The sequence below is a fragment of the Carcharodon carcharias genome, chromosome 3, assembly GCF_017639515.1.
Source record: "Carcharodon carcharias isolate sCarCar2 chromosome 3, sCarCar2.pri, whole genome shotgun sequence".
Taxonomy (NCBI): Eukaryota; Metazoa; Chordata; class Chondrichthyes; order Lamniformes; family Lamnidae; genus Carcharodon; species Carcharodon carcharias.
In genome coordinates this window covers 102671260-102691425 of record NC_054469.1, presented here as the reverse complement: position 1 = coordinate 102691425, position 20166 = coordinate 102671260, and the positions used below count along the sequence as shown (strand labels likewise).

The following is a 20166-nucleotide window of genomic DNA, read 5'->3' as shown; positions in this document are numbered from 1 at the left end:
CTGATTAAAGGGAATGTGACAGTATAAGTAGCAAACTGACTAAAGGACAGATGGTAGGTGGTGATTCATAGATTTCATTTGTTGTAGAAAATGATGTTAGTAATGATACTGTGATACCAATGCCTTTCCTCTTGCGCTCCTCCATCTCTGTCATTTCACTTTTTTTTTTCTATCTGTATATTTTAGGTGAGATTTGGATTCATTTATATAGGGGGAGCAGCATAACAATTTACAGACAACTAAAAAGACTACATGCTTTACCATAAGGAAGATGTAGATAGATTGGCAGGTTAGGTAGACAAATGTTGGATGATATTTAATGTGAAAAAATATGAGCTGACGTTTTTGGTGGAGACAAATAATGGTGAGGTTAATAAGGTAAATAAAAAAAGGAAAATAATTAATTGAATAAAATAATTTAAGTAGCTAATAAAGACACATTAAGGATGGCAGGCCAGGTGATGTATCAGGCATGCAGCATGTGGGAGCTTCTGGATGCCTGAGAGATCCAGGGAGCAAGCATTTGCTACTCATGGAGCTTCAGCTCACAGTCATTGAGCTGGAGGCTGACACTGCAACATGTCAGGGAGTGGGAAGGTAGCCTGGATACTTTGTACCAGGAGGCAGTCGCACCTCTAAGGACAGGGTCTTCTGACTTGGTTAGTAGTGAGGGACAAGAGTGTGTGATTGCGACTGAGGCAGGCAGGGGATCCAGAGGGCAGGAGCCACGGTGCTTTTTTAAAAAATTCATTCATGGGATGTGGGTGTCGCTGGTTAGGCCAGCATTTATTGTCCATCCCTGATCGCCCTTGAGAAGGTGGTGCTGAGCTGCTGCCTTGAACTGCTGCAGTCCCTATGGTATAGGTACAACCAAGGTGCTGTTAGGAAGGGAGTTCCAGGATTTTGACCCAGCGACAGTGAAGGAATGGCAATAAATTTCCATGTCAGGGTGGTGAGAGGCTTGGGGGAGAACTTTACGATCCCAGCTGAAGTTACTACTGGACAAACCTGATCCCAGGATTGAACCTGGTTTGATAGATCCTAACATTTATTTTTGTTTAGAAACGTGGAGACTGAACAGATTGACAGGAGTCAGCTGATGAACTTTTAACAAAAGAATAAAACATTTATTAAACAAGAGAAGATTAACTATTTTACAATACTACTTCACCCACAACTATACCGCTATAGATTTATACAGATTTATAAGGATAACACAAGTTTCAAAAGCTATCTTATATTCCATATTTCACGAGGTGTTTCCAATCTCCACTTTTGAAGAACCAGCTTTAGAATCTTCTCCCAAGCAACACTTTCTCTCGGGCGCCTTCCATAAAGGTCCACCTCCAGGGTTTCAAACTCTCCTTCCGATGTTCCTCTCCCTTGGATTGCCACATGCATTCAAGCTTTGCCTTCCCCACACACACTCTCAAATACTTAGTCGTGCCAACAGAACATCACTGCTTCACATGCCCATAGTAAAAAGTTGCAGACCTTTGCCTGTCGTCTTAGATCATCTGGCTTCTAGAAAGTCTATTTTGCTTTAAGTCTGCGTCCTTCAGCTTTCTCCCTTGAAGCATGGAGCCTTCCTCTGCTCTTCACTCTTCACTTAACAGGACCATTTCCTATCCTTGTTCTTTCACTACTTAAAGGGCTTCTTTGGCCTTTCTCTTCTTCTGCCCCCTACAGTTCCCTCTCCCTGTAGATTGCTAACAGCTTGGTATCTCCCTTAAGATCCAGTACTCACTTGACATTCACTGTTACTTAACTGTAGAGCAACTCATCTAAGATTCTTAGATTTATTCTCCTCAGCAATCTGCTTGGACTGACAAGTGGTTGCATTAGAACATGGATTGCTTCAGTGACTGAGGAGTCGCGAATGGACATTCTGCAATCATCAGTGCATATTCCCACTTCTGACCTTATGATGGAAGGAAAGTCATTGATGAAGGGGCTGAAGATGGTTGGACCTAGGACTCTACCCTGAGGAACCCCTGCAGTGATGTCCTGGAGATGACTGAACTCCAATAACCACAACCATCTTCCTTTGTGCTAAACGACGGAGAGTTTTCCTCCGATTCTCATTGGCTCTAGTTTTGCTAGGGTTCCTTGATGTCACACTTGATCGAATGCTGCCCTGATGTCAAAGGCAGTCACTCTCTCCTCACTTCGAGTATAGTTCTTTTTTCCATGTTTGAACCAAGTGTTGTTATGAGGTCAGGAGTTGAGTGGCCCTGGCAGAACCCAAACTCCGTGTCAGTGAGCAGGTTATTGCTAAGAAAGTGCCGCATGATAGTACTGTTGATGACTTATTCCATCACTTGACTGGTGATGGAGAGTAGACTGATGGGGTGGTAATTGGTCGGGTTGGATTTGTCCTGCTTTTTGTGTACAGAACACACTTGGGCTATTTTCAACATTGCCGGGTAGATGCCAGTGTTGCAGCTGTACTGGAACCGCTTGCTTAAGTTTGCAGCAAGTTCTGGAGCTCAAGTCGTCAGTACTATTGCCAGAGTAGTGTCAGGGCCCATAGCCTTTGCAGTATCCTGTGCCTTCAGCCTTTTCTTGATATCACGTGGAGTGAATCAAATTGACTGAAGACAGACATCTGTGTTGCTGGGGCCCTCAAGAGGAAGTTGAGATGGGCCATCCACTCAGCACTCCTGGCTGAAGATTGTTGCAAATGCTTCAGGCTTACCTTTTGCACTGATGTGTTGGTCTCCCCATCAATGAAGGTGGGGATATTTATGGACCCTCACCTTCCTGTTCATTGCTTAATTGTCCACCATCATTCACGACTGGGTGTGGCAGGGTTGCACAGCTTAGATCTGATTTGGTTGTGGAATTGCTTAGTTTTGCCAATCACTTGCTGCTTATGCTGTTTGGAATGCACGTAGTCCTGTGTTATAGCGTCAGCAGGTTGACAACTCATTTTTAGGTATGCCTGGTGCTGTTCCTGACATGCCCTCCTGCATTCTTCATTGAACCAGGGTCAAGCCCCTGGCTTGATGGTACTTGTAGAGTGAATGATATACTGGGTCATGAGGTTACAGATTGTGGTGTATACAGTTCTGCTGCTGATGGCCCACAGTGCCTCATGGTTGCCCAGTCTTGAGTTGCTAGATCAGTTCGAAGCCTATCCCATTTAGCACCATGATAGCGCCATCCAACATGATAGACTTTATCCTCAATGCAAAGATGGAACTTCATCTCCAGAAGGACTGTGCTGTGGTCACCCCTACCAATACTGTCATGGACAGATATATCTGCAGCAGACAGGTTGGTGAGGATGAGGTCAAGTATGTTGTTCCCTCTTGTTGGTTCCCTCATCACCTGCCGCAGACCCCAGTCTAGCAGCTATGTCCTTTAGTGCTCAGCCAGTTTGGTCTGCAAGTGGCGCTACCGAACCACTCCTGGTGCTGGACATTGAAGTCCCCCACTCGGACTATATTCTGTGCCCTTGCCACCTTCAGTGCTTCCTCCAAGTGGTGTTCATTTGTTTTTTTATTATTCATTCATGGAATGTGGATGTCACTGGCTAGGCCAGTATTTATTGCCCTTAAGAAGTTGGTGGTGAACTGGCTTCTTGAACTGCTGCAGTCCATGTGGTGTAGGTATACTCAGTGCTGTTAGGGTGGGAGTTTCAGGATTTTGACCCAGCAATAGTGGAGGAAGATGGAGGAGTACTGATTCATCAGCTGAGGGGGGACAGTCATGGTAATCAGCATGAGGTTTCCTTGCCCATGTTTGAGATGTCATGGGGTCTGGAGTCAATGTTGAGGACTCCCAGGGCAACTCCTTCCTGACTGCATATCCCTGTGCAGCCACCTCTCGGGGAGTGTGATGGTGGTGTCTAGGACATGGTAAGGAATGAGTGTGACTATGTCAGGCTGTTGCTTGACTGGTCTGAGAAACAGCTCTCCAGATTTTGGCACTAGCCCCTAGATGTTTTTTATGGCACAGTGAATGGTGAATGCTGAGCTGTTCAAATCAAAAGAGGGAAACTTGGAACAACTGCCACAACTATTTTATAATTTATTTATTTTGAGATGCGCACCTTGAATTCAGTAGTAATAAGACCACCAAGTCTTATAGGTTTCTTATAAAACTAAATGAAACCTTTATTAATTTTAAAAAAAAGATTTTAAGCTCATAGATTTACAAATTACTACTATGATAACTCCTAGCTCTCCTAGTTAACCTAACTCCCAGTTACACCTCCGTTAAGGCAACAGTATAGCACATTTTAAAAGACTCAGTCAAAGTAACACAATACCCTGAACAGTCAAATTCAAAGTGAGCTTTCTTCACTTCAGTTCGTGTAGAGAGCAACTTGAGGCTGGAGGCTTTTCACACTTGTTAGATCTTAGAATACCTTCTTTCCTACACACGGCCTCGTCTCCTTTTTACAGATTTCTCCCTTTTCAACGTAAATCCTATTGTCCCAATATGTCTTTTCAACTCTACTTTTCTAATAATCTTTCATAGTACCAATTTTATCAGTTATCTTTGGGAAAAATAAACACGCTGTTTGGCTTGTTCTGGCTAAGTATAACATTTCACCACCTCTTTTGAAATTCAAATTACTCTGGTTTATCTAAAAATGCAAATTTTCCCTTTACACCTCACATTCTAAAACTTCAGCCATGTTTACCTAGTTAGCTTTTCAAACCTAGCTTCTTCTGATACATCAAAGCCTTCAGATCAGCTGTCTTTAATTCATTAAGCCCACACACACACACTGCTCCTACCTTACAATAAATTCCAATAACATTATGAAAATTATTATATTTTCCTGACATGTTAGTAAGAAGGACTTTGCAGTGTTGCGTTATCGTTTCTAATGCCAGTGGTCTGTCCGGTTCCATTCCTTTTAGTGGTTCAAAGCAACTGCGTGGCTTGCTAGGCCATTTCAGAGGGCATTTAAGAGTCAAACCACATTGCTGTGGGTCTGGAGTCATGTGTAGGCAGATTTCTTCCCTAAAGGACATCAGTGAACTACATGGGTTTGCATGACAGTTGACAATGGTTTCATGGTCATCATTAGTCTTTTAATTCCAGATTTTTATTGAAATCAAATTTTAATATCTGCCATCCTGGGATTCGAACTGGGGTCCCCAGACCCTGGGTCTCTGGATTACTAATCCATTGCCTCCTCTTAGACAAGAGCAAACAGGTTTGAGGTTATTTCAGCTTGTTTGAATGGGGGCTGCACGATGGATGTGCTGACTGATCATGGCACCATGATACCAGAAGCCATTGGGGGTGGGGTGGGGAACAAAAAAGGAATGTGGTGATAGTATGGGATGGTATAGTGAGGGGGTTTGTTCTCTGCAGCAAAGACCAAGAATCCGGAAGGCTGTGTGGCCTTCCTGGTGCCAGGGTTCAGGACATCTGCTCAGGGCTGGAGAGGAAGTGGGAGGGGGAGGATCCAATTGTTGTGGTCCATGTAGTTACCAATGACCGGTGGACTGAGAAAAGAGGTTCTTCATGGACTGAGAAAAGAGGTTCTTCATGGACTGAGAAAAGAGGTTCTTCATGGACTGAGAAAAGAGGTTCTTCATGGACTGAGAAAAGAGGTTCTTCATGGACTGAGAAAAGAGGTTCTTCATGGACTGAGAAAAGAGGTTCTTCATGGACTGAGAAAAGAGGTTCTTCATGGACTGAGAAAAGAGGTTCTTCATGGACTGAGAAAAGAGGTTCTTCATGGACTGAGAAAAGAGGTTCTTCATGGACTGAGAAAAGAGGTTCTTCATGGACTGAGAAAAGAGGTTCTTCATGGACTGAGAAAAGAGGTTCTTCATGGACTGAGAAAAGAGGTTCTTCATGGACTGAGAAAAGAGGTTCTTCATGGACTGAGAAAAGAGGTTCTTCATGGACTGAGAAAAGAGGTTCTTCATGGACTGAGAAAAGAGGTTCTTCATGGACTGAGAAAAGAGGTTCTTCATGGACTGAGAAAAGAGGTTCTTCATGGACTGAGAAAAGAGGTTCTTCATGGACTGAGAAAAGAGGTTCTTCATGGACTGAGAAAAGAGGTTCTTCATGGACTGAGAAAAGAGGTTCTTCATGGACTGAGAAAAGAGGTTCTTCATGGACTGAGAAAAGAGGTTCTTCATGGACTGAGAAAAGAGGTTCTTCATGGACTGAGAAAAGAGGTTCTTCGTACTCAGCATGAGGAGCTGGTCACAAGTCAGAAGCAGAATCTCAAAAGTGGTAATCTCTGGATTCTTACTTGAGCCACTTGCAAATTGGCATAGGGCAAATAAGATTAGAGAAAAGAATGTGTGTCACAAAGACTGGTGTGGGAAAAGTGAGTTCCGGTTTGTGGAGCCCTGACACCAGTATTGGGGGAAGTGGAACCTGTACTGTTGGCACGTTCCACACCTGAACTGTGCTGGGACCGGTGTTCTAGTGAGCTGCATAAGTAGGGAAGTAGAAACGGTTTTAAACTAAGCATTGGGGGGCAAGGGATCAAATTTGGGAAGATGTGCTAAATCAAAGGCAAGAGAGAAAGATATTAAAATGGGAAATGATAACCTGACTGTGACAGGGAATGGTTAGAGAGTACAAAGCATAGAATACATCAGGTAAGGTTAGAGGTTACAACAATAAAAGAACAAAATGAAAGGCTCTCTACCTGAATGCACATATCATTCGAAACAATGCAAATGAACCGATGGCACAGTTAGAAATAAATGAGAATGATCTGATAGCCATTACAGTGGCATGGCTGCAGGATGACATAGATCTTGCCCTGAACATTGAAGGTCACATGATATTTAGGAAGGACAGGAAGCTAGGAAAAGATGGAGGGGTGCCTCTGTTAATTAAGGATTGTATTAACACAGTAGAGAGGGATGACCTGAGTTTAGGAAAACAGGATGTAGAAATGGTTTGGATACAAATGAAAAACGATAAAGGCAAGAAGTCAATTTTGGGAGTGGAGTATAGGCCTCCTAACAGTAACCACGTAGTAAGGCAGAGCATTAAACAAGAAATAATGGGAACTTGTCAAAAAGGTACAGCACTTATCATGGGGGGGTTTTAATCTACAAAGAGATGGATAAATCAGATGGGAAAAGGTAGTCTAGCTGAGGAGTTCATAATGTTTTAGGGATGGTTTCTTAGAACAGCACATTCTGGAGCCAACTAGAAAACAGGCTATCCCTAGATCTGGTATTGTGCAATGAGACAGGATTAATTAATGATCTTACTTGAAGATGCCTCTAGGTAGCAGCAATCATAATATGATTGAATTTTTCATTCAGTTTGAGAGAGAGAAGAGGAGGTCCAAGACTAGTATTTTAAATTTAAATAAGGGCAAATATGAGGGCATGAAAGCAGAACCAGCTAAAGTGAAGTTACAAGATAGGTCAATAGAGATGCAGTGGCAGACAATTAAAGGGGTATTTCAGAATACTCAGAAGAGATACATTCCAACAAGAAAGAAAAATTCCATCCATGGTTAACTAAAAAAGTTTAAGATAGTATCAAACTTAAAGCAAAAGCATATAATTGTGCAAGAATGCCGGACAAGTCAGAAGATTCGACAGAATATAAAAAACAGCAAAGAAGCACTAAAAGAATAAGAAGGGAAAAATTGGAGTATGAGAGACAGCTAGCTAGAAATATAAAGGCAGATAGTAAGAGTTTCTATGGATATTTTAAAAAAAAAGAGTTAACAAAGTGACAGTTCCTCCTATAGAAAGTGAGCCTGGGAATTACTAATGGAAAATATGGAGATGGCAGGTGAATTGAACCAATACTTTGCATCGGTCTTCACTATAGAGGATACAAGTAACACCCCAGAAATAGCTGTAAATTGGGAAGTGGAAGGAAGGGAGGAACTTGGGCAAAATTACAATCACCAGGGAAGTGCTACTTAGCAAATTGTTGGAGCTGCGGGCTGATAAATCCCCAGGTTCAGATGGACTTCATCCTAGGGTCTTAAAGGAAGTGGCTAGTGAGATAGTTGATGCTTTGATTTTAACTTTCCAAAATTCCCTCATTTCGGGGAAGGTAATGTTAGATTGGAAAATAGCAGGTGTAACTCCTTTATTCAAAAGGGAGGGAGACAGAAAGCAGGAAACTACAGGCCAGATAGCTTAACATCTGTCATAGGGAAAATGTTAGCTATTATTAAAGATGTTATGGCAGGGCACTTGGACTAATTCAAGGTAATCAGACAGAGGCAAAATGGTTTTGTGAAAGGGGATCATGTTTAACAAGTTTATTGGAGTTCTTTGAGGAAGTAAAATTCTATTGATAAAGGGGAACCAGTGGGTGTACTGTACTTAAGTTCCAGAAGGTGTTTGAAAAGGCACCACATCAAAGGTTATTCTGGAAAAGAAAAGCTCCTGGGTTAACATATTGGTATGGATGGCAGATTGGCTAGCTAAAGGGTAGCCATAAATAGGTCTTTTTTTGGTTGGCGCGATGTAACGATGTGTGCCATGGGCCAGTGCTGGGGCCTCAACCTTTTACAATTTATATAAATGTCTTGGATGAAGGGACCAAAGGTATGGTTGCTAAATTTGTTGGTGAGACAAAGGTAGGTAGGAAAGTAAGTTGTGAAGAGGACATAAGGAGGCTATAAAGGGACGTAGGTTAAGTGAGTGGGCAAAGATTTGGCAAATGGAGCATAATATGGGCAAAAGTGATATTGTCCATTTTAGCAGGAAGAATAAAAAGGAAGCATATCTAAATGTTTAGGGATTCTGGAACGCTCAGGTTCAGAGGGATCTGTGTGTCCTACTGCATGAATTACACAAGGTTAGCATGTGCGTACAGCAAGTAATTAGGAAAGCTAATAGAACGTTATCGTTTATTCCAAGGGGAATTGAATATAAAAATTGAGGTGTTATGCTTCAGTTGTACAGGACAGTGGTGAGACCACATTTGGAGTACTGTGTACAGTATTGGTCTCCTTATTTAAGGAAGGATGTAAGTGTGTTAAAAGCAGTTCAGAGAAGGTTTACGAGTAATACCATGAATAGGCAGGTTATTGTCTGAGGGAAGGTTGGACAGGCTATGCTTGTATTTGCTGGAGATTCTGCTGGAGTTTAGAAGAATAAGAGGCGACTTGATTGAAAGATTAAAATAGTTTCTATTTACTCCATCAATTCCTTTGATCATCTTACACACCTCTATTGGATTACCCCCTAGTCCCTTGACGATAGAAAATTAAACTTTGTGGTGCCTTATGGCACCCCCAGATTATTGATGTTGCGGGCTTGCCAATGGTGATGTCACTGAATGCCAACAGGAGATGATTATGCTTGAGATGGTCATTACCTGACACTTTCAGGGCACGAGAGTTACTTGCAATTTACCAGTCCATGTCTGGATTTTGTCCAAGGTTTGCTGTATTTGGTCATGGAATGGTTCATCATCATGGGAATTGTCAACTAAGCTGAGCATGTTGAAACCACCAGCGCACAGTCCCACTTCTGACCTTATGGTGGAGGGATTGTTACTGATAATACATCTGAAGATTATAGGATCTTGAATGCTAAATTCAATTGGTGGCCAAGTTTTCAAATCTATAATTTGAGACAAGATTATCTAAAGATGCATTCCCAATTGAGATTGAAAAACTTTAAGATCCTGAGAGGCCTTGACAGGGGAATGTGGAGAGGATGTTTCCTTTTGTGGGTGGATCTAGAACTTGGGGGCATTGTTTATACAGAAGGAATCACTCATTTAGGACAGAAACGAGAATTTTTTTCTGAGGGTCATGAGTCTTTGGAACTCTGTTCCTCAAAAGGCAGTGGAATCAGAGTCTTTTTAAGGCAAGGGGATGAAGGGTTATCAGGGCTAGACAGGAATGGAGGTTACAATCTGATCAGCCATGATCTTATTGAATGGTGGAACAGGCTCAAGGGACCAAATGGCCTACTCCTAATTCATATATCTGTATGTATGTTCCTTATACAAAGGGTGAGAAATTATACAGGGCCTTGTTGAGGCCACACCTGGAATATTGTGTGCAGTTTTGGTCTCCTTATGAGGAAGGATGTTCTTGCTATAGAGGGAGTGCAGCGAAGGTTTACCCGACTAATTCCTGGGATGGCGGGACTGACCTAATGGGAAAGATTGAGTCGGTTAGGATTATATTTGCTGGAATTCAGAAGAATGAGGGGGGGATCTCATGGAAACCTACAAAATTCTAACAGGACTAGACAGGGTAGATGCAGGAAGGATGTTCCCAATGGTGGGGGAATCCAGAACCAGAGGTCACAGTCTGAGGATACAGGGAGGATCATTTAGGACTGAAATGAGGAGAAATTTCTTCACCTAGAGAGTGGTGAGCCTGTGGAATTCACTACCACAGAAAGTAGTTGAGGCCAAAACATTGTATGTTTTCAGCAATGAATTAGATATAGCTCTTGGGGCGAAAGGGATATGGGGAGAAAGCGGGAGCAGGCTATTGAGTTGGATGATCAATCATGGTCATAATGAATGGCAGAGCAGGCTCAAAGGGTCGAATGGCCTACTCCTATTTTCTATGTTTCTAAATCAGAGAAACTGAGGCTTTTTTTTATTGAACAGAGATATTTAAGAGGGGATCAGATGGAGGTTTAGGGCATGAGGGATTTTGATGAGGCAAATTGGGGGGAGTGAAGAGTCTAAGATTTTTTGAATCTTTTTAATCCATATTTGAACAACAGCTGACTTAGCTTCTTTCCCGCTGAAAGGTGCATGGTATGCACATCCAGCATTTAAGGATGTTGGCTTGAATAAGTAGCACTTGAAGTGCTTTGCCAAAATTAATAAATGACTTCTTCTGACTCTTGAATTCTTTTGAAAATGGTGCAGTGAGTGGTTTTTAGAAACATTTATTTTACTACTCATCTTGAAGTTTGATTACGAAAACCATTGACTAGATGTTGAATTATTTTGGAAGCAAGTCTGTTAATAAGCGCTGCTTGTATGTTGCCTCCAAGGCTAAAATATGCACGCCAATTTAAAAAAAAAACATTGGCTACCCTCAATTAGGAATGCATTTTTAGATAATCTTGTCTCAAATTAAAGATTTGAAAACTTGGCCACCAATTGAATTTAGCATCCTAGATCCTATAATCTTCAGGTGTATTATCAGTAACAATCCCTCCACTATTAGGTCAGAAGTGGGGCTGTGCTTTGGTGGTTTCAACATGCTCAGCTTAGTTGACAATTCCTACGATGATGAACCATTCCATGACCAAATACAGCAAACCTTGGACAAAATCCAGACATGGACTAGTAAATTGCAAGTAACTCTCGTGCCCTGAAAGTGTCAGGTAATGACCACCTGAAGTATAATCACCGCCTGTTGACATTGTGGCATTACCATTGCCAAGTCCCCCAACATCAAAGTCCTGAGGGTGCCATTGACCACAAAGTGTAATTTTCTATAGTCAAGGGACTAGGGGGTGTGATCCAATAGAGGTGTTTAAGATGATCAAAGGAATTGATGGAGTAAATGGAAACTATTTTATGTGTCAGGGGAATTTGAAACAAAAATCTTAAAATTAAAGCCAGATCATTCAGAGGTGACGTCAGGAAACACTTCTTCACATAAATGGTAGTGAGAATCTGGGAGTCTTGATTTTCCACACCCCCCCCCACCAAAAAAAAAGTTGGATCAATTGAAAATTTCAAAACTGGCATTGATAGATTTCTGTTAGACTAGGTTTCTGTTAGACTAGGTTATTAAGGGTTTTGGAACCAAGGCAGATAAATGGAATTGAAATACAGATCAGCCATGATCTAATTAAATGGCAGAACAGGTTCAAGGGACTGTATGCCCTGCTCCTGTCCTAACTAAACTGGACTAACCATACCAACTGTAGCCACCATAGCAGGCCAAAGATTGAGTGACTAGCTCACCTGGTTCTCAAACACCACTGTACTACCTATAAGGCAGAAATCAGAATTGTGATGGAATACTGTCCACTTGCCTGGATGGGTGCAGCTCCAAAAGCCCTCAGCACTATTCAGAACAAAGCAGTCTGCTTGATTGGTACCAGAATGACGATCTTGAACCTCTGCAGCCATAATATGCCAATAGTAATGTGTACGATCTACTGGGTGCACTGCAACAACTTGCTAAGACTTCTTCAGCAATGACCAACACCAGGAAGGTCAAGGGCTGCGGGTGAATGGCAAAGACCATTACCTTCAGGTTCTTCTTCAAGTCGCACACCACACTGACATGGACAAATGTTGCCTTGCCAAACTCTTCGCACCTTTTCCTCAAGATGAGTTCCAACCACACATCTGTGCTGTTATTAAGATTGCCTATTTCCACCTTTGTAACCTTGCCCAACCTTAACAGTGCATCAGCTCACTATCTGTTGAAAGTCTCATCCATGCCCTTGCTACCGATAGAGTTGGCAATTTCAACTCTCTCTTGTCTGGCCTCCCACATTCTACCCCCTCTAAACTTGAAGTTATTCAAAAGTCTCCTGCCACAGATTGATCAGGGATAGTCAGCATGGTTTTGTTAGGGGAAGATCGTGTCTTACTAACTTAATAGAATTTTTTGAGTAAGTAACAAGGAAGATTGATGAAGGAATGCAGTGGATGTTGTCCATGTAAATTTCAGTGAGACATTTGACAAGGTCCCACATGGCAGATTGGTCAGGAAAGTGAGATCTCATGGGATACAGGGGAAGGTGGCATGTTGGATCCAAAATTGGCTCAGTGACAGGAAGCTAAAGGTCGATGGATGTTTTTGCAATTGAAAAACGGTTTCCAGTGGTGTTCCACAGGCTGTGTTTTTTTTCTTGCTGTTTGTTGTATATTTTGATGATTTAGACTTAAATGTGCTGGGGGCACAATTGGGAAATTTGCAGATGGCACAAAAATTGGTTGTATAATTGATAATGAAGAGGATAGATGTCAACTCCAGAATGATATTATTGGTTTGGTTGAGCGGGTGGAGAAGTGGCAAACGGAATTCAATCCGGAAAAGTGAGAGGTAATGCATTTGGGGAGAGCAAACAAGGCAGGGGAGTACTCAATAAACAGGAGGATATTGAGGGGGGTAGAGGAAGGAGACACCTTGGAATGCCTGTCTGTAGATCCTTGAAGGTGGCAAGACAGGTGGTCAAGAAAGCATATGGAATGCTTTCTTTTATTGGACAAGGTATTGAATACAAAAGCAGGGATGTAGTGATGGAACTGTATAAAATGCTGGTTAGGCCACAGCTGGAATTTTGTGTACAGCTCTGGTCGCCATATTACAGGAAGGACGTAATTGCTCTGGAGAGATTGCAGAGGAGATTTACAAGAATTTTGCCAGGGCTGGAAAATTGAACCTATGGAGAGAGATTGGATAGGCTCGGGTTGTTTTCCTTAGAACAGAGGAGGTTAAGGGGTGACCTAATTGAGGCGTACAAAATTATGAGGAGTCAAGATAAGTTAGACAGGAAAGACTTGTTTCCCCTAGCTGAGGGGTCAATTACCAGGGGGCATTGATTTAAGGTAGAAGGATGAGAGGGGACAAGAGGAAAAACTTTTTCACCCAGAGCGTGGTGGGTGTTTGGAATTCACTGCCTAAGTTAGTGGTTGAGGCTGAAATGCCCACTCATTTAAAAGGTACCTGGACCTGCATCTGAAGTGCTGTAACCTGCAAGGCTATGGACCAGATATTAGAAAGTGGGGTGAAAATGAGCGGCCAGTTTCTTTTTTCTCTTTTTGTCCAGCACAGATGCGATGGGCTGAATGACCTCTTTGTGCACCGTTACTGTTCTATGGATTGGACTCCTGACCTATCCTGCATGAATAAAGAACAGCATGCTGTGAAACTGTAGTTACACTGTGCCACATTTATGCAGGGAGTGATAGGGTACTTACGGTTGTGTAAGATATATCTTGTATCGGCTGTTTAATGCAAAATTTACCTTTTTTATTTGAAATATCGTTGTTAATGTTTAATTTGCATTGACTCTGACTCATGCTAAAGTAAAAACAACAAAAATTGGAATACAGTTCCCCATGAGGATTATAACGGTGTTGAAAAATGCAAAGCAAAAGTCCTTGTGATAGCTGTTAATAAAATTCTGCTATCCAGGCGAGCAATGCAAATCCTTAATACCTGATCACGGGGTCACTAGAATAACCTGTATGTGTGACTGCTGCTTGCTAAATTGTAATTCTTGTTTGTTCTTCATTACTGACCGAAACTCATAGACCCAAATAACATTTTTCCGAAATGGGGGCTATGTAACAGAACTTAATTGACTGAAAATCTAAAACTTAGCTCCGTGACTTCAGATTTATAAATTTGGCTTTAGAAATAAATTGCAAATAAACCATTGATATTCCAGACACAAATATTGCTAAGTTTATTGATAATTGCATAACTCTTTGACCATTTTCCCCCTTTTAATTGAATACTGTCATATCTAAATCTGTTCCTACAAAACAATGGGATCAGTATGCTGGTTTTCCAGTAGCCGTAATATTCAATGTCTGGCACTTAGAAATTCTGCTCTGGGAAAAAAAGAAATTCTTTTTTTTCCCCAGAGCTATGTGCACAGAGTTCAGAGTATCTGCTGTATAGAGTGGTGAATAGCACAGAAAGTGCTTTTATTGAGCTGGAATTTAAAATACTTGTCTTATTTCAAAACTGCACATAAGCAGTTAACAGTCAATTTGTTTTAAATGGATATCTGACTCGGTAATTGTCGTGGCTAGCTGTTGACTGAATACTTATAACTAATGTGTTTCTCGAGGGTATATATTAGAGAGATATGTGTTACACATTAAGCTTGAAGTATAGGCTGTACAGAATGGGAACAGGAATTTGGTAGGGGGGAAATGAGTGCAGAAGAAGGTGTTAAGTGCTTTAAACCAAGTTGGTCATCCTGCAGCCTCGGAGGTCAGGATGGTATTAAGTGGGTGGCCATCAGGCAGCATAGGAGGCAGGCAGTGCAAAAATGCCCTGGGAGGATGGCACTCGAGTCAATTTTAGTGCTGAAGACAAGTGAGGGTGATGGCACCATGGGGGAGGGGTGACGGCACAGCAGAATAATGCAGTGATCATAGGGGGCTCAATGGACAGGTGTTTCTCTAACTGCTGATATGCCTCCTGCGTGGTATGTTATCTCCTTGGTGCAAGAGTGAAGGGACATCACCAGGAGGGTGTAGAACATTTTGAGGGGAGAAGGGGACAGCCAAAAATTGTTGCCCGTGTGGAAACCATTGACATAGAGAAAAAAGGGTTGGGATCCTGCAGTTAGTGTTTCAGGAGATAGGGAGGCAGTTAAAAATCAGGTAGTAATCACTGAATTACACCCACTGCCACATGCTAATGAGGGTAGGAATAGTAGGATCAAAACAGTTCACACATATCTGGAGAAATGGTACAGGAGAAAGGGTTTCAGATTCTTAGGCCATTTGGACCAGTTCTGGGGCTGGAGGGACCTGTTCAAAGTAGATGGGTCGCACCTGAACTGACTTAGAACTAATGTGCTTACTGGAAGGTTAACTCATGCTATGAGAGAGGGTTTAAACGAATTTGGGAGGGAGGTGGGCACCAGGATGAAACATTTCAGTAGAAACGAAGTGCACAGAGGATTGGGTGAGATAATACTAGATTGGATTTGGAACATATACATAAATGGACAAAGCACATTAAATAAGGATCAGTAAGCTGCAGGCCCAAATCCTTGCATGAAATTATGATATAGTAGTAATAACAGAGACCTGGATAAAAGACTAGGAGGATTGGGAACTTAATGTTCTTGGCTTCTAAGTATCCAGGGAAGGAAAAACGGAAGGGGTAATGGTATGGATTCAAGAAACTTGTCTAGTACTGGAAAAGGATGATGAAATGAGGAACCAAAGACAGGGGTGACTTGGTTAAAATTAAGGAACAATAAAAGACCTATTGTACTACTGGGTGTATGCTATAGGCTACCAAATAGTGAGGAGACAGAAATAAATTGCAGAAATCTGTAAGATCTACAGAGCAATGACGACGGGAGACTTCAAATATTCTAATCTAGACTGGGATACTTAGTGTAGAAAGACAAAGAGGAGGAGGAATATCTGAAATGTTTATTAAGAAAACTTCCTTGATCCATGTGTTTCCAGCCCAATGAGAAAAGAAACATTACTGGATCTAATTGAAAGTGACAGAGCAAGTTGAGAAGTTTTTTTTTCAAAAAAGCAAGGATCCTTGACATCATGAATAGAGCAATAGAGTATGAAAACAAGGAAGTCATGCGCAGCGGGGTTTGGGGGGCGGGGTGCGTCGTGGGGTTGGTGGGTGCTGGGGTGTGGAAGAGCAGGACAATGGGATTAATTGGATATCTCTACCTAACGGGCACAATGGTTTAAATGGTCTCCTGTGCTGTATCATTCTAATCTGTTCACTTTTTTGCACTGATTGATCCAAATTTCCATGTAGTTTTTTTAAACCCTGGACAATTTGTGTTAACCATGCTTATTTGTGTTTGGCTTCTAAGGATTCCTGCCAGTGAGAACAGTGGGTTAGTGATAGTGTGCTCCTAAAGTTAGCTTCTACTGTGAATGCTTGTGTAATTTCATCTGTGGCAAATCGAGGACGGCATGGAAAGGTGATACTCATGAGAACAACACCCCCATTTTGCCACACCACTCTTCGTGTGCTTGTCTATCGAATGGGAACTGGGCCAAAATTTTCCAGCTACCCCAGCATATTGGTATCTATGCCTACATCTCTCTCTCTCTCTCTCTCTCTCTCTCTCTTCCACCTCCCTCCCTCCCCCTTCTCTTCACCCTTGCCCCGTATGTATTATTGTTGGTAATGAATATGTTGGAAAGGTAAAGAAAAACAGAATTACCTGGAAAAACTCAGCAGGTCTGGCAGCATCGGCGGAGAAGAAAAGAGTTGACATTTCGAGTCCTCGTGACCCTTCAACAGAACTGAGTGAATATAAGGAGAGGGGTGAAATATAAGCTGGTTTAACATGTGGGGGGAGGTGGGGGGGAGAGAAGTGGCGGGGGTGGTGTGGTTGTAGGGACAAGCAAGCAGTGATAGGAGCAGATAATCAAAAAATGTCACAGACAAAAGAACAAAAGAACACAGGTGTTGAAGGTGTGATATTATCTAAATGAATGTGCTAATTAAGAATGGACGGCAGGGCACTCAAGGTACAGCTCTAGTAGCTTGGTCTAAATAGCCAAGTGGTTATGGTACTGGGTTTGTAACCCCAAGATCAAGAGTTCAAATCTCACAATGGCAAACTATGAAACAATGTAACTTCATCTGAAACAGATGGAAACAGGTTTACTCAAAAGAGTATCAAGAGTTCAAATCTCACAATGGCAAAACTATGCAACAATGTAACTTCATCTGAAACAGATGGAAACGGGTTTGTACTCGAAAGAGTTACAAGTCAAAAGGATGTTTTAAGGAGAGGTTGTGGTGTAGTGGTATTATCACTAGGTTGGTAATCTAGTAGACCCAGGGCAACGCTCTGGGGTCCTGGGTTCAAATACTACCATGGTACAATTTGAATTCACTGAAAACGTGGAGTTTAGTGAAGCCATTGGCTTGGCCTAAATAGCCAAGTGGTTATGGTACTGGGTTTATAACCCCAAGATCAAGTGTTCAAATCTCACAATGGCAAACTATGAAACAATGTAACTTCATCTGAAACAGATGGAAATGGGTTTGTACTCGAAAGAGTTACAGTATGGTGTTATTTTGGCTTGGCCTAAATAGCCAAGTGGTTATGGTACTGGGTTTGTAACCCCAAGATCAAGAGTTCAAATCTCACAATGGCAAACTATGAAACAATGTAATTTTAGCCTATGGCCATACTAGTCTGAAAACTCCCGATCTCGTCTGATCTCAGAAGCTAAGCAGACTCAGGCCTGGTTAGTACTTGGATGGGAGACTGCCTGGGAACACCAGGTGCAGTAGGCTTTGCCTTGGCCTAAATAGCCAAGTGGTTATGGTACTGGGTTTGTAACCCCAAGATCAAGAGTTCAAATCTCACAATGGCAAACTATGGAACAATGTGACTTCATCTGAAACAGATGGAAACAGGTTTGTACTCGAAAGAGTATCAAGAGTTCATTCCTTTGGCTTGGCCTAAATAGCCAAGTGGTTATGGTAATGGGTTTGTAACCCCAAGATCAAGAGTTCAAATCTCGCAATGGCAAAACTATCAAGAGTTCAAATCTCACAATGGCAAACTATGGAACAATGTGACTTCATCTGAAACAGATGGAAACAGGTTTGTACTCGAAAGAGTATCAAGAGTTCAAATCTCATAATGGCAAACTATGAAACAATGTAACTTCATCTGAAACAGATGGAAACAGGTTTACTCAAAAGAGTATCAAGAGTTCAAATCTCACAATGGCAAACTATGGAACAATGTGACTTCATCTGAAACAGATGGAAACAGGTTTGTACTCGAAAGAGTATCAAGAGTTCAAATCTCACAATGGCAAACTATGAAACAATATAACTTCACCTGAAACAGATGGAAACATGTTTGTACTCGAAAGAGTTACAGCTCTAGTGGGGGTGGGGTGCAAAGACTAGCAGGGCATAAAAGATTTAAAAATAATGGAAATTGGTGGGAAAAGAAAAATCTATATAAATTATTGGAAAAAAACAAAAGGAAGGGGGAAGAAACAGAAAGGGGGTGGGGATGGAGGAGGGAGTTCAAGATCTAAAGTTGTTGAATTCAATATTCAGTCCAGAAGGCTGTAAAGTGCCTAGTCGGAAGATGAGATGCTGTTCCTCCAGTTTGGGTTGGGCTTCACTGGAACAATGCAGCAAGCCAAGGACAGACATGTGCGCAAGAGAACAGGGTGAAGTGTTAAAATGGCAAGTGACAGGGACGTTTGGGTCATTCTTGCGGACAGACCAAAGGTGTTCTGCAAAGCAGTCGCCCAGTTTACGTTTGGTCTCTCCAATGTCGAGGAGACCGCATTGGGAGATTCGAATGCAGTAGACTAAATTGGGGGAAATGCAAGTGAAATGCTGCTTCACTTGAAAGGAGTGTTTGGGTCCTTGGACGGTGAGGAGAGAGGAAGTGAAGGGGCAGGTGTTGCATCTTTTGCGTGGGCGTGGGGAGGTGCCAAAGGTGGGGTTGAGGAGTAGGGGGTGATGGCGGAGTGGACCAGGGTGTCCCGGAGGGAATGATCCCTACGGAATGCCGTCGGGGGGGTGAGGGGAAGAGGTGTTTGGTGGTGGCATCATGCTGGAATTGGCGGAAATGGTGGAGGATGATCCTTTGAATGCAGAGGCTGGTGGGGTGATAAGTGAGGACAAGGGGGACCCTATCATGTTTCTGGGAGAGAGGAGAAGGCGTGAGGGCGGATGCGCGGCAGATGGACCGGACACGGTTGAGGGCCCTGTCAACGACCGTGGATGGAAAACCTTGGTTAAGGAAGAAGGAGGTCATGTCAGATGAACTGTTTTTGAAGGTAGCATCAGCAGAACAGATGCGACGGAGGCGAAGGAACTGAGAGAATGGGATGGAGTCCTTACAGGAAGCGGGGTGTGAGGAGCTGTAGTCGAGGTAGCTGTGGGAGTCGGTAGGCTTGTAATTAATATTGGTGGACAGTCTATCACCAGAGATTGAGACAGAGAGGTCAAGGAAGGGAAGGGAAGTGTCAGAGATGGACCATGTGAAAATGATGGCAGGGTGGAGATTGGAAGCAAAATTAATAAATGTTTCCAAGTCCCGACGAGAGCCTGAAGCGGCACCGAAGTAATCATCGGTGTACCGGAGAAAGAGTTGTGGAAGGGGGCCGGAGTAGGACTGGAACAAGGATTGTCCACATACCATAAAGAGTTGGAATCCCTCTACACCTCCATCCCCCACCATGATGGTCTGAGGGCCATTAGCTTCTTCCTCGAACAGAGGCCTGAACAATCCCCATCCACCACTACTCTCCTCCATCTGGCTGAACTTGTTCTCACACTGAACAATTTCTCCTTCATCTCCTCTCACTTCCTCCAAATAAAAGGTACCCGCATGGGCCCCAGCTATGCCTGTCTCTTTATGGGGTATGTGGAACATTCCTTGTTCCAGTCCTACTCCAGCCCCCTTCCACAACTCTTTCTCCGGTACATCGATGATTACTTTGGGGCTGCTTCATGCTCTTGTCGGGACTTGGGAAAAATTTATTAATTTTGCTTCCAATCTCCACCCCTCCATCATTTTC

At 42.6% G+C, this 20166-nt stretch overlaps 1 protein-coding gene and 1 non-coding gene across 2 annotated transcripts in view; both read left to right on the top strand.

Annotated features, from left to right (window-relative positions):
• erp44 (endoplasmic reticulum protein 44) overlaps positions 1-20166 on the top strand; it is a 110543-nt gene that overhangs the window by 8639 nt on the left and 81738 nt on the right. The window lies entirely within an intron of this gene.
• Positions 17787-17905, top strand: LOC121276617. The gene has a single exon (XR_005942699.1). It is a non-coding gene; the product is annotated as a 5S ribosomal RNA (ribosomal RNA).